At 33.0% G+C, this 12020-nt stretch overlaps 1 non-coding gene across 1 annotated transcript; it reads right to left on the bottom strand.

Moving 5' to 3' along the window:
- Nucleotides 1–11593: 11593 nt before the first annotated feature.
- Nucleotides 11594–11699, bottom strand: LOC114888455. The gene has a single exon (XR_003791790.1). It is a non-coding gene; the product is annotated as a U6 spliceosomal RNA (small nuclear RNA).
- Nucleotides 11700–12020: the final 321 nt, after the last annotated feature.

Below are 12020 nucleotides of genomic sequence, written 5' to 3'. Positions count from 1 at the left end.
TAGCATGAGCCTTTCCCTTCTTTATAATTATATTTCAATATTTTTTTGCTTATTCTTCCTCATGTAAAATTCCACTTGAATTTTAGAAATTTTAGGATGATTTTGTCAAGTTCCAGAATTTGGAGATTACATTAAATTTGTTGAGGGGAAAGAATTGAAAGTTTTACAAAATTGACTTGTTTCATTCATACACCTTTGTAGCTTTCCATTTATTCAGATTTCCTTCATGTACATCAAAAATTTATAGTTTTATTAGTAAGAATACTGCACATTTCTTATTTAGTTTGCCCTTTGGTACATATAGGTATTTTGCTTTGTACATATAGGTATGTTGCTTTTATGTTTAATATTATATTTAAAATCTTTATGTCTGTTGAATAGGAAAAATGTTGATTGTTTTAATGTGAGAACTAAGGTATATCTTGCTCTTTTGCTAAACTCTATGGAAAAATAATTCTTAATATTTGACGATTATAATTACTACACAACTTTTTCACAAATGTTTTGCCTTTAGATCAATATTTAAAAAAGAACATTCTTATAGCATTTGACTATATGCTGTAGCACATAAATTGTTTTAATTAAAAAATCAAACTTGTAAATATGATCATCTCCATTTTATAGAAAATGAGCCAATAAAAAATTTAAAACAATGTCTAAGGTCACAAAGTACAAAGGGGTTCTTTTAGGATTTATATACAAGTTTTCCTAAGTTCATAACCTCCATCTACAAATTCTGAAAGAGTGTTAAACAAAATGGGAATCTCTCTTTTATGCAGAGTAAGGTATTAAAACAAAACAAAAAAGGAGAAGGACACAGGCATACACTCCCTTGTTGTCATTTTTCTTCTCCCAGGCCTCATTCCTGGGGAGTCTAGAATCAAATGACCAGAGAACTAAAGGAGTGCAATTTCAAAGGAGTAAGCATTGATTATTCTACTGAAGCTTTATAAAAACCATTTGACTATGAAAATAATTGGACCACTTGCAGCAAATTTGGGCTTGTTTCTAAGCCATATTTTCATCCCCTCTTCTTGTTTCTTTTATTTCAACTGCTTATTCAATCTTAATCAGCAATGTGGACCATGGTAAATCACTCTAAACATAATTTCCAGCATATCTTGCAAATTAAAATATTTTTGTGAGACTGGAGGTAGTCGAATAGTCCTCATCTATTCAGAGTTAAATATCCCTGTATCAATTTTTGCTGTTGCATTTTTAGGTGAATCATTGCAGAATTGACTCTTCATCACATTGCATTCTTAAGGAAGATATAGCTATACAGATTAAAGCTAAAGAAAGTTTTCAAATTCTTACCACATACTGTAAGGCTGAAGCATCACCTTAAGAAATACAGGATTACTTTCAATCTTCTCTGGCACCTCTATGAGGCACATATTTTCAAAAGATTTAAACTTAATGGAGTATTCCTGCAAAAGTTCATGACCACAAGGAGAAACTCATTCATCATTACTTAGTGTGTGTAGCTCTCATAAAACAAGTTTAGAACAGACTTTGGATTTCAGAAAAAATCTTCAGATTTCACTAAAGTCGGAAAGCAGGGATGAAAATTCAGGTGGATCACCTCTCTCACCTTGTTCTGAAGTAATACAGAAATTACAGCCAAGTAAGAGAGAAGGTGGATTATCCTCTATAATGCCAACAAAGTATATTTATAATACTGTCATTGCATTTACAAATGTATTCTGTAGCTGCAAAAATGTGTCCACTTTACAAGTAACTGTATATGTTTATTAGAAAAACTATTTTATTTTTAACTTTTTTTTTTTTTTTGCTATTTGTTCTACTATCATTTCCCCTTAATAAACTAAGAAATGTAACTTGGATACAGTTAGACATGAATAAATTCAACTCATTTGGTTAATTCATCTTATTGTGCTCTTAGGTCAATTTGCTATTTTCAGTAAGGCAACACATTACAAAAGTTTATGTAGTGGAATTTGGTTAATAACAATACTATATTACAAAGGCGCTAATTGAAAATTTCTTTAGACTAGACTTCAAATATTTTGCACAAGCTAAAACTGTTGGAATTTACACAATTGAGAAAAGCCAGGCATACCTGGCATTTTGCTGCTCTAACAAAAAAAGAAAAACATATTTTCAAAAGCTTAGCCCTTCTGTCAAACAGTTAAAAAGCAGTTCTTCAAGGAAAAAAAACTCACCAAGCTAGTATTTTTCCTGATGACATTATGGGCACAATTTTTACTTTATTATGTCTTTTCTCCAGTGTAACTACCCTTTCAACTTTTTGGTTGTCCATCAGGAAATTATATATATACATATATATACACATTTGTAAATATACCACACTCTCCTCTTACCACAAATATAAACATAAGGTACATATTGATTAGCATCTTATATTTCATATTAATATCTTGTTATTCATTAAATATACCATAAATAAAATGTGTATAAAACATTAATGTAGATATAATGAATTATTATAACCTGAGCTACAATATAATCACCTCCAAGTTTAATAAATACAGCATTGCCAATACACACACACAAACACACACACAGAGTGATTGCAAATAAATGGTAATTCTCCTCTCTCTATTGGTAAAACAAAGCTGAATTTTATGATATTTGCTCCTTTATTTTTTCCTTTATCTTATCATCATTATATGGTAACTAAAATCTATAGTGTTGCCTGTTCTCGAATTTTATTAAAGGTATTCTTTGGCATCTAACTTTTTTTAGTTCAATATTATGTATTTCAGATTCAAGCATATTGTGTGTAGCTATAGCTCATTAATTTTCTTTGATGTATGGTGTTCTATTATATCAACAGAATACAATTTCTTTATCCATTTCTTGGTTGACAGAAATTTGAATTGTTTCTAGGATTGGCACTTATGTATAGTACATAGTGCTGCTCTTTATGTTCTATTTTACTTTTTTTTAATTAAGAATTATTATTATTTAATTTATTTATTTATGGCTGTGTTGGGTCTTTGTTTCTGTGCGAGGGCTTTCTCTAGTTGTGGCAAGCGGGGGCCACTCTTCATCGCGGTGCGCGGGCCTCTCACTATTGCGGCATTTCTTGTTGCGGAACACAGGCTCCAGACGCGCAGGCTCAGTAATTGTGGCTCACGGGCCTAGTTGCTCCACGGCACATGGGATCTTCCCAGACCAGGGCTCGAACCCGTGTCCCCTGCATTGGCAGGCAGATTCTCAACCACTGCACCACCAGGGAAGCCCTAATGTTCTATTTTAAACTTTACATATCTTAGAGATCTTTTCATATTTGTGTGTGTTGTATATATGTTATCACATGTACAATAAATATATGTGCATGGTATATATCTGTACTATATACACATAAATAAACATGATGCATATATAGATTATATATATATATGAGTGTGTGTGTACACACACTTACACACACATATATACACACTGTAATATAAACATATATCTTTTAAATGGCCGCACGGTTTCTATTTTGTGGCTGTAACATGTTTTTAGCCTATCTCTTATTGAAGGACATTTACAATGTGTTTTAATCTTTTGGTATTACAAGAAATTCGATTGTGCATCCTACTACATTTGTCTTTGCACACATGTACAAGTGTATCTGGAAAACAAATGTCCAGTAATGGAATTTCTGGGTCAAGTAAATACTATCTAGACTTCTTAAATGGCTATTGTTACTTTTTTTTCAAACAAAATTACATAAACTCATACTTTTGTGCCACATTTAACATATTCTATTAATTTTTTAATTCAGTCGCTGTTTGAATAAATAGTTTTAATACCTACTGGGTGCAGTTTGCTAGGTGAGAATACAGGAAAGGTATTTGTAGGAGTGAAGATATTGTCAGAATACCTCCTTTTGGTAATTGGAGTAACTTAATATATGTCAAGACTATCTACTAAAGTCAAGCAGAGGTCCTTTGTTTACTGCAAAGGCTTAAAATTGATGAACCTACAGAGAAATATAAATTACCAGCCACCAGACTACAGATAAATGGAGTCTCTGCTTCTTTGTGGTGGTGATGGTTTAAAATTAATGAGAAAAGGAAAGGGGGTCATTATTTCAAAGGAAAGTTCAAGAAATGTTTGCCCCTTTCCATTTTTCTTTGATCAAATTTTTTGACAGTTATGCCTAAGAATATGATCAGCAAACAGGCACTTGCACTGCCTGTCAAACCATACAAATTAAACTTAATCCAGATCAAATTTTTAAGCAGGTGAAGCTTACCTTCATATTCTATCATTTCCCATGTCATCGTTTCCATATTCAGATTTCTTAATATTCTCAACTCAGATTTTCAGGGATTTATGCTGTCCTCTAGCTGATTAAAAAGAATTTTCCCCTTCTATCCCTATAGAAGTTCATCTGTCACATGGTCCATTTGTTCAGATTCTAAGGGATGGTAATTAGGTAAACTAATCTGAACTAGAGTATCAATTCATGATTATAAATTACTGCTTTATATCTCCCAATTATTAGTCCCCAGATTATTAATCTCGTGCAATACTATGCTTTGTGTGCCACAAAGCTGAGTGTATCATCCTTCTGCATTATTATCTTACCCACATTAAGAAAGCAGACTTTTGTAAACTAATAAGTTTGACTGATTGTCAAAATATATCTCAAATGGACCTGCAAGAAGAATAAGAAATGGTGAACTGTAGCTGAGAGCAGAGGCGATGAAAGTCAAGCACGAAAATACATTTTGACAAATATTTTACATATCTTCATAATGTATGTGCATGTGCTGGATCTGAATAAACTCTTGCATTTATTTAGAGTAAAGCTTAACCTTTCCTAGGATTACATTGTCATCAGATAAGAGCAACAATTGTGCTTTATTACAAAATTGTCTTTTCCTATTTTTCATTTGTTTTGAAATTGAGAGTAAAATAAATGAATATGCATATTTTTCTTGGAAGAAAACTTGAGACTGATTATGAAAATAATAACCAGAAAAACTGAAAGAAAACCTTGCAGGACCATAATATATGGTGAAAATAGATCAACCACTACCAATAACTTACTTTAAGAGCTAAGCAATGAAAATACAGAAAATAATAATAAAATATTTGGTTGGCCGTGAAGAAACATTAACTCTAGTCAGTGGAAAATGTTACCTGTGATATGCTTTCCTCTTTCGAAGACTAAATTCATTTCCCTGAAAGTAACTAAAATTAAACAAAATTAATGCACCTCTACTGGTAGATACTGAAAAATAAATCCTAATCTTGATTTTGACTTTGATTTTAACAGCTAAAGAAAAACTTAGGAATTAACCACAACTATATATGAATATGAACTTAGGTTTGTTCACTAATTCTTTATTTCATTTGAGATTTTTAAATTATTCTTAGAATTAAACAGAATGAAAAATGTTTGGCAAAAATAAATATCGTTACTGGGCTTGCTACCATTATACTGCTCAAATAAATATATGTTACCAGTCAATAGACTGATAGCCTAACAAAATATTGTTTCTTCTTGTGAATACCTTAAATATAAATATGTTGTTAGAAAACTAATAAAATCTTATAGTTTCCAACCACAAGAACAATTATTATCTAAATTCATAAGCAAGGGAACTATACAGTGGCCATGACTTACTTGAATGTAATCTCTCTGAGGGCAGACATCATTTAATGTATCTCCAGTGCCTATAACAGTGTCTGAACACAGAATAAGCTCAATACATATTTGTTAAATAATTTTAAAAAATTCTAATCTCCACTCTTACCTTTTATCTGGGGTTTCTAACACATGTTTTACTAATTTATACCTATCTATATAAGCTTCATCTGCAAAAACAAATGGGAGTACATCAAACTAAACAGTTTTTGTACAATGAAGGAAACTGTCAACTAAAGGAAAAGGCAGCCTACTGAATGGAAGAACGTATTTGCAAAAGATATACCTGATAATATGCTAATATCCAAAACATACGAAGAACTCAAACAACTCAATATCAAAAAGACCAAACATCTCAATTAATACATGGGCAGAAGACATGAATAGACATTTTTTCCAAATAAGACATACACAGAGCCAATGGACACATGAAAAAATACTCAACTTCACCAACACTCAGGCAAATGCAAATCAAAACCACAGTGAGATATCACCTCATATCTGTCAGAATGACTATTATCACAAAGACAACAAAGAAGTGTTGGCAAGGATGTGGAGAAAAGGGGACATTTGTGCATATTTGGTGAGAATGTAAACTGGGGCAGGCACAATGGAAAATAGTATGGAGACTCCTCAAATATTTAAAAATAGGACAACTATATGATTCAACAATTCCACTTCTAGGATTTTCCCCAAAGAAAACAAAAATAGTAACTTGAAAAGACATTTGCACCCCTATCTATATAGGTTCATTGCAGCATTATTTACAATAGCCAAGATATGGAAGCATCCTAAGTGTCCACCAACAGATGAATGGCTAAAGAAGATGTGATGTGTATATACATACACATAACATATATATATATATATATATACACACACATACAGACATACATATAAATACACACATATCTACAAATACATATATATGTGATATATTTATATATGTATATATGTACACACACATATATATTACACACACACAGAGGCACACACAATGGAACATTACTGAGCTATGAGAAATGAAATCTTTCCATTTGCAACAACATGTCTGGGCCTAGAGGATATTACACTAAGTGAAATAAGTCATATAGAGAAAAACAATTACCATATGATTTGACTTATATGTGGAATCTAAAAACCAAAACAAATGAACAAACATAACAAAATTGAAGCAGACTCATAGATGCAGCAGACAAACAGGTGGTTGCCAGAGGAGAGGAGAATGGGTAGATGACTGAACTAGGAGAGGGAGATTATTTCAGTTATGAAGGAAATAAGTCACAGAGATTTAATGTACTGCATAGAGAATATATTCAATAATATGTTAATATCCTTGGGTGACAAATGATAACTAGACATTGTTGTGGTCATTTTGTAATATACAAAAATATCAAATCTCTGTGTTGTACACCTGAAACTGGTATAATATTGTAAGTCAATTATACTTCCATTAAAAAAAAGATAAAAGGAAAGTGAGTAGCAGATCTAAAGACTGTTCCTGATAGATAAGTGAGTAACCATCAGTGAGTTAGAAAAGCATTACCATGATTAACACAATATTCCTGATTCCCATCAGCGTGAGTACTTGTAATCAGTTATACTCAAATGAGGTTATATATTCTACTATAATTATGTGGAATCCCTATTCAAAATGAACCTGTCTAATGGAGTTATTTTCTCCTTGGTTCTTTAGACTACACTTTTATCACAGAATGTAAATTTATTATGAAAAACTGCCATTATCTGAAATCTTAATTCTTTCTTGTTTCTCAAACAATTTGTAGAGCTAATTTCCGAGTCTACATATTTACCTTCACATCTGCTAATATTATAAACATAGCTGAGTCAACCCTAAAATATGTTTTATAAAGCAGAAGTTATGGGACAGTAGCATTAAAGTAAAATGAGAATATTGATACCACGGCCTTCCCTGAGAGCTCTGCTCCTATAAGCAGAAGTTTCTTGAGATGGCAGGACAAAGCCCTGGGCAACATAGACTGTGACAGTCATGGTAATGGCCTATCCTGTTATTTCCTTTTTAAGTTGCCTTGCATTGTTAGCAATTTCCTATCCATCTGTGAGATATCTCTAAGGTATTGCTATGGTTATGATTTAATATAGAGAGCACAAAGTAGTGATACTAAAAAAGAAAAAGAAAGAAAAAATGAAAAAGAAACAATAAATGAATTATAGAAGCAATGAAATGTATTAAAATATAACATTTTATTGCATGCATTTAGAAGAATATTGAATCACATATTCATTTCTCATTTGTTTTAACACTGTAACACATCATTTTCTTTTATTTTTGAATTTTTGAATTTTATTTTATTTACTTTTTATAAAGCAGGTTCTTATTAGTTGTCCATTTCATACATATTAGTGTATATAAGTCAATTCCAATCTCCCAATTCATCACACCACCACCACCCACCCCCACCGCTTTCCCCACTTGGTGTCCATACGTTTGTTCTCTACATCTGTGTCTCTATTTCTGCACTGCAAACCTGTTCATCTGTCCCATTTTTCTAGGTTCCACATATATGCATTAATATATGACATGTGTTTTTCTATTTCTGACTTACTTCATCGTGTATGACAGTCTCTAGATCCATCCACGTCTCAACAAATGACCAAATTTTTTCCTTTTTATGGCTGAGAAATATTCCATTGTATATATGTACCATATCTTCTTTAGCCATTTGTCTGCTGATGGGCATTTATGTTGTTTCCATGACCTGGCTATTGTAAATAGTACTGCAATGAACATTGGGGTGCATGTGTCTTTTTGAATTATGGTTTTCTCAGGGTATATGCCCAGTAGTGGGATTGCTGTATCATATGGTAATTCTATTTTTAGTTTATTAAGGAACCTCCATACTGTTCTCCATAGTGGCTGTATCAATTTACATTCCCACCAACAGTGCAAGAGGGTTCCCTTTTCTCCACACCCTCTCCAGCATTTATTGTTTGTAGATTTTCTGATGATGCCCATTCTAACTGGTGTGAGGTGATATCTCATTGTAGTTTTGATTTGCATTTCTCTAATAATTACTGATGTTGAGCAGCTTTTCAGGTACTTTGTGGCCTTCTGTATGTATTCTTTGGAGAAATATCTATTTAGCTCTTCTGCCCATTTTTGGATTGGGTTATTTTTTTTTAATATTGAGCTGCAAGAGCTGTTTATATATTTTGGAGATTAATCCTTTGTCCGTTGATTCATTTGCAAATATTTTCTCGCATTCTGAGGGTGGTCTTTCTGTCTTGTTTGTATTTTCCTTTGCTTTGCAAATGCTTTTAAGTTTCATTAGGTCCCGTTTGTTTATTTTTCTTTTTATTTCCATTACTCTAGGAGGTGGATCAAAAAAGACCTTGCTGTGATTTATGTCAAACAGTGTTCTTCCTATGTTTTCCCCTAAGAGTTTTACAGTGTCCAGTCTAACATTTAGGTCTCTAATCCATTTGGAGTTTATTTTTGTGTATGGTGTTAGGGAGTGTTCGAATTTCATTCTTTTACATGTAGCTGTCCAGTTTTCCCAGCACCACTTTCTGAAGACACTGTCTTTTCTCCATTGTATATCCTTGCCTCCTTTGTCATAGATTAGTTGACCACAGGTGCATGGGTTTATGTCTGGACTTTCTATCCTGTTCCATTGATCAATATTTCTGTTTTTGTGCCAGTACCATACTGTCTTGATTACTGTAACTTTGTAGTGTACTCTGAAGTCAGGGAGTCGGATTCCTCCAGCTCCGTTTTTTTTTATCAACATGGCTTTGGTTATTCAGGGTCTTTTGTGTCTCCATGCAAATTTTAAGATTTTTTTTTGTTCTAGTTCTGTAAAATAATGCCATTGGTAATTTTTTTTTTTAAACATCTTTATTGGGGTATAATTGCTTTACAATGGTGTGTTAGTTTCTGCTTTATAACAAAGTGAATCAGTTATACATATACATATGTTCCCATATGTCTTCCCTCTTGCGTCTCCCTCCCTCCCACTCTCCCTATCCCACCCCTCCAGGCTATCACAAAGCACCGAGCTAATATCCCTGTGCCTTGCGGCTGCTTCCCCCTAGCTATCTACCTTACTACGTTTGTTAGTGTGTATATGTCCATGACTCTCTCTCGCCCTGTCAAAGCTCACTCTTCCCCCTCCCCATATCCTCAAGTCCGTTCTCCAGTAGGTCTGCGTCTTTATTACTGTCTTACCCCTAGGTTCTTCATGACATTTTTTTTCCCCTTAAATTCCATATATATGTGTTAGCATACGGTATTTGTCTTTTTCTTTCTGACTTACTTCACTCTGTATGACAGACTCTGGGTCTGCCATTGGTAATTTGAACAAGGATTGCATTGAATCTGTAGATTGTTTTGGATAGTTTAGTAATTGTCACAATACTGATTCTTCCAATCCAGGAACATGGTATATCTCTCCACCTGTTTTTATCATCTTTAATTTCTTTCATCATTGTCTTATGGTTTTCTGCATACAGGTCTTTTGTCTCCTTAGGTAGGTTTATTCCTAGGTATTTTATTCTTTTTGTTGCAATGGTAAATGGGAGTGATTACTTAATTTCTCTTTCAGATTTTTCATCATTAGTGTATAGGAATGCAAGAGATTTCTGTACATTAATTTTGTATCCTGCAACTTTACCAAATTCATTGATTAGCTCTAATAGTTTTCTGGTGGCATCTTTAGGATTCTCTATGTATAGTGTCATGTCATCTGCAAACAGTGACAATTTTATTTCTTCTTTTCCAAATTGTATTCCTTTTACTTCTTTTTCTTCTCTGATTGCCTTGGCTAGGACTTCCAAAACAATGTTGAATAATAGTGGTGAGAATGGACATCCTTGTCTTGTTCCTGATCTTAGAGGAAATACTTTCAGTTTTTCACCATTAAGAATGATGTTTGCTGTGGGTTTGTCATATATGGCCTTTATTATGTTGAGGTAGGTTCCCTCTGTGCCCACTTTCTGAAGAGTTTTTATCATAAATGGGTGTTGAAATTTGTCAGAAGCTTTTTCTGCATCTGTTGACATGATCATATAGCTTTTATCCTTCAATTTGTTAATATGGTGTATCCATTGATTGATTTACATATATTGAAGAATCCTTGCATCCCTGGGATAAACCCCACTTGATCATGGTGTATGATCCTTTTACCATGTTGTTGGATTATGTTTGCTAGTATTTTGTTGAAGATTTTTGCATCTATATTCATCAGTGATATTGGTCTGTAATTTTCTTTTTCTGTAGCGTCTTTGTCTGGTTTTGGTATCAGGGTGATTGTGGCCTCATAGAATGAGTTTGGGAGTGTTCCTTCCTCTACAATTTTCTGAAGAGTTTGAGAAGGATTGGTGTTAGTTCTTCCCCAAATACTTGATAGAATTCACCTGTGAAACCATCTGGTCCTGGACTTTTGTTTGTTGGAAGATTTTTAATCACAGTTTCAATTTCATTACTTGTGATTGGTTTGTTTATATTTTCTGTCTCTTCCTGGTTCAGTCTTGTAAGGTTATAACTTTCTAAAAATTTCTGTTTCTTCCAGGTTGTCCATTTTATTGGCATGGAGCTGCTTGTAGTAGTCTCTTAGGATGCTTTGTATTTCTGCGGTGTCTGTGGTAACTTCTCCATTTTCTTTTCTAATTTTGATTTGAGTCCTCTCTTTTTTTTTTTTTTCGATGAGTCTGGGTAAAGGTTTCTCAATTTTGTTTATCTTCTCAAAGAAACAACTTTTAGTTTTATTGATCTTTGCTATGTTTTCTTTGTTTCTGTTTCATTTATTTCTGCTCTGATTTTTATGATTTCTTTCCTTCTAATAACTTTGGGGGTTTTTTTTGTTTTTCTTTCTCTATTTCCTTTAGTGTAAAGTTAGATTATTTATTTGAGATTTTTTCTTGTTTCTTGAGGTAGACTTGTATTGCTATAATCTTCCCTCTTTGAACTGCTTTCAAAATATGGAATGCTTCATGAATTTGCATGTCATCCTGTGCAGAGACCATGCTAATCTTCTCTGTATTGGTCCAAATTTAGTATATGTGCTGCCAAAGCAAGTACTCTGATACATCATTTTAGATGTCATCACCTCTCCAGTAATGTCATGCTTCTCTCTGCCCATCCAGACAGACATTGGGTGGGGAAAGCCAATCATTTATTTCCCCTATGTGTCAGCTATTTTTTTCCCCTTCAATGTAAAATTCTATATATTGTATTTTGGAAAAATAAAAAGAGAAAAATTGATTTTTAAAGTGCTTCGAATGTGACATTGGCAAACTCTATGCTCAAATTGATATGGTTACTTGGAAGAAGATATATTTTTGATTCAAGCTACACTGTATTATTTTAATTAATTTTTCTGATTATAAAATGTGATAGTAT

This window comes from Monodon monoceros, unplaced genomic scaffold (assembly GCF_005190385.1).
Source record: "Monodon monoceros isolate NGI ecotype Baffin Bay Population unplaced genomic scaffold, NGI_Narwhal_1 Super_Scaffold_8, whole genome shotgun sequence".
NCBI lineage: Eukaryota > Metazoa > Chordata > Mammalia > Artiodactyla > Monodontidae > Monodon > Monodon monoceros.
This window is presented reverse-complemented; position numbering and strand designations above follow the sequence as displayed.